The following is a 3,608-nucleotide window of genomic DNA, read 5'->3' on the forward strand; positions in this document are numbered from 1 at the left end:
GACGACCGGGGGTCAAAGGTCACGCCGAGAGAGCTGGACAAACTGTCCGTCTGTCCACGGTGGGTTCATTTGATCAAAATCCTTATTTTTCAGTCCTGGTTTTGAATGACGATAGGAGCATTTTTTTTATGCAGCTCTGAGTGACTTTATATATATATATATATATATATATTTTTTTTTTTTTGCAATAGTCCTGAAAGGTTTTTGGAGCAATTTGTCATTTTTAAGAGATCGTTCAGGGTGATTTTTATTTTCATTTTTGTACACGGACACAAAACCCCAAAGACAAAGAAAAAATAAAACACACACACGGCGTAATAAAAACCGTGTTTTAGAGCAAGTAAATAAAAGTGACATTAAAACAGTCTGTACCTGAAGAGAGCTAAAAGAGGTTTTAGATGTTTGTGTTGAAGGTATCAGAAGTTTCTCAGGCGACGTCCACGTTTTGAAAGATGGAGCTCGTGATGAAGAGCGGAGGAACAGAACAGACTTCAAGACGCGTGTAGAACCACAAGAAAGAATTAGGCCGCAGTTTTTAAACAAACTGTTCACATTAAGATTCAAGAAATACACCGCTGGGGTCGAATCAGAGTTAAAAACAATGAACGAACGTGCTTTTATCTTTTTTACACCAGAAACATCTTCTTAAAGGGATAGTCCATTTATCTCTCTATCCATCTATCATATATCAATCTACCCATTTCTTCTATTTATCCATCATCTCTCTATCTCTATCATCCATCCATCTCTTCTATCTATCCACCCAATCTCCTTCTAACCATCCGTCTATCCATTCATCTCTATCTATCTATCCATCCATCACCTCTATCCATCTGTCATATATCTATCAATCCATCCATCTCTTCTATCTATCCATCCATTCATTCACATCTCTATCCATCATCATCTATTTATCCATCCATCTCTTTTATTTATCCATCATCTCTATATCTATCTATCCACCCATCCCTATATTAATCCATAGTTCACCCACCTCTGTCTACCATCTCTCTATCCATTCATCTCTATCTATCCACCCACCCAACCCCCTTCTATCCATCCGTCCATCCATCTCTCTCTATCTCTCCATCCATCCATCCATCTCTTCTATCTATCCACCCGCTCAACCCCCTTCTATCCATCTATCTATCCACCCATCCCTATATTCATCCATTCATCCACCCACCTCGTTCTACCATCTCTCTATCCATTCATCTCTATCCACCCACCCAACCCCCTTCTATCCATCCATCCATCCATCTCTTCTATCTATCCACCCGCTCAACCCCCTTCTATCCATATATCCGTCTATCCACCCATCCCTATATTCATCCATTCATCCACCCACCTCTTTCTACTCATCTCTCTATCCATCCATCTCTATCCACCCGCTCATCCCCCTTCTATCCGTCTATCCACCCATCCCTATATTCATCCATCCATTCATCCACCCACCTCTTTCTACCATCTCTCTATTCATCTCTATCCACCCACCCAACCCCCTTCTATCCATCCGTCCATCCATCCATCTCTATCCACCCGCTCATCCCCCTTCTATCCGTCTATCCACCCATCCCTATATTCATCCACCCACCTCGTTCTACCATCTCTCTATCCATTCATCTCTATCCACCCACCCAACCCCCTTCTATCCATCCATCCATCCACCCACCTCTTTATCCATCCATCTCTTCTATCTATCCACCCACTCAACCCCCTTCTATCCATATATCTATCTATCCACCCATCCCTATATTCATCCATTCATCCACCCACCTCGTTCTACCATCTCTCTATCCATTCATCTCTATCCACCCACCCAACCCCCTTCTATCCATCCATCCATCTCTATCCACCCGCTCAACCCCCTTCTATCCATCCGTCCATCCATCTCTCTCTATCTCTCCATCCATCCATCCATCTCTTCTATCTATCCACCCGCTCAACCCCCTTCTATCCATATATCCGTCTATCCACCCATCCCTATATTCATCCATTCATCCACCCACCTCTTTCTACCATCTCTCTATCCATTCATCTCTATCCACCCACCCAACCCCCTTCTATCCATCCTTCCATCCATCTATCCACCCACCTCTTTATCCATCCATCTCTTCTATCTATCCACCCGCTCAACCCCCTTCTATCCGTCTATCTATCCATCCACCCATCCCTATATTCATCCATTCATCCACCCACCTCTTTCTATCCATCCATCCATCCAAACGTATAAAAACGACAATCACAAAAACATACCAAACTAAATCAAGCTGGCTAAGTCGCGTCCTCTGCTCCCAGTCACTCGGTCATGTGCTCATCCTCTGTATTTAATCAGCCGCTGCAGAGAGCTTCCTCAGCGTGAAGGAACGACAGCAGAAGAATGACGTCTCTGAGAGGTCTGAGGGACGGACGGGCAGAAGGTGCTTCTCTGAATGAATCACACGGGACGGGAGCCCCAGATGGGACGCCATATGGATGCCACTGTACAAGCTGGAGCTGCTTTATGACCATCAGATGAACTCTAGAGCGCTCTGATATGACTTTCAGCTGCTCTGAAAACTCTACAGAGAGAGAGAGAGATCAAGCAGAGGTGGCTTCGGGGAACGACTATCTCTGTGCGGTGTTCCAAGCGCTAACATTTTTTACGTTCGTTTTTGTAGGTTTTTTTTTTAAGTTCTGAGGTATTTTTATTTCGTAGCGATAATACCGAACAATTCTTGTAGTTACAATTTGCATTTTATTTGTGATAACTCGGAGCAAATTTTTAGCAACAGTTCTTTTTTAGCAATAATTCTGAACAATATTTTAGCCATAATTCTGAGCACTTTTTTTCAAGCAATATTTCTGAGCTATTTTTTTTCATTAATTATTATTCAAGTTATAATTTTGATTGAATTAGATTTTTTTTAATGACAGTTCTGTGCAATTAGATTGTTTAGTGACAATTTGTATTATTTTGAATAATTTTTTTTAGTCATAGTACGTAAAGATTTTTATTTTTTAGCAATATTTCTGAGCGATTTTTATTTTTAAGGTGATATTTCTGGTGGAGTTTTATTTTTTGCCAGTAGTTTAGAGTGGTCATTTTCTTTTAGAGTTCTTAGAGAACTTTTTTTAGCAGTAGTTCTGCGCAATTTTTATTTTTTAGTGATAGTTCAGAGTGTCTTTTTAGCAATTACTCTGAGCATTTATTTAATTTTAGTCATAATTAAAAGCAATTTCTTGTGATTACTGCGATTACATTTTTAGCAATCCAGGCGGTTTATTTTTTTCAGTGATGGTCCTTACATTTGGTCATAGCTCAGACATTTTTTTCTCAATATTTCTGATCAATTTTTATACTGCTGCTCTGTGGTTTTTTTTACTGTACATGATTAAAATCCTTAAGTCTGTGTGACATCCTGCTCTTTAGACATCAATCTACCTTTAACAGTACATCTAATGCCAAAATGCCAACAGCATGGCAGTCGTCATGGTGATGCCCCAGTCATGAGGAGTGGGTGGGACCCGGAGAATGACCCAGACATGTGACCCGCTGTCTGCCGGGAAATACCCAGACAGACTGACATTTATACACAGATGTGAGTAATGCATTACAAAACACATTC

At 40.9% G+C, this 3,608-nt stretch overlaps 1 protein-coding gene across 2 annotated transcripts in view; it reads right to left on the reverse strand.

The window, feature by feature from the left end:
- Window positions 1-2,789, reverse strand: part of smad7 (SMAD family member 7) — a 19,284-nt gene extending 16,495 nt beyond the window's left edge. Inside the window, exons 1-3 of one of the 2 annotated variants that reach the window (XM_043229893.1) lie at window positions 2,257-2,789; window positions 373-489; window positions 1-95 (exon numbers count right to left, since the gene is read on the reverse strand). The exon at window positions 1-95 is cut by the window's left edge and continues 42 nt beyond it. The gene's annotated coding sequence lies outside the window, so the exon portion shown is untranslated. The remainder of the gene's footprint in view (window positions 96-372; window positions 490-2,256) is intronic. The other variant, XM_043229892.1, reaches the window with a different exon arrangement.
- Window positions 2,790-3,608: the final 819 nt, after the last annotated feature.

This window comes from Puntigrus tetrazona, unplaced genomic scaffold (assembly GCF_018831695.1).
Source record: "Puntigrus tetrazona isolate hp1 unplaced genomic scaffold, ASM1883169v1 S000000116, whole genome shotgun sequence".
In the NCBI taxonomy this organism is placed as follows: domain Eukaryota; kingdom Metazoa; phylum Chordata; class Actinopteri; order Cypriniformes; family Cyprinidae; genus Puntigrus; species Puntigrus tetrazona.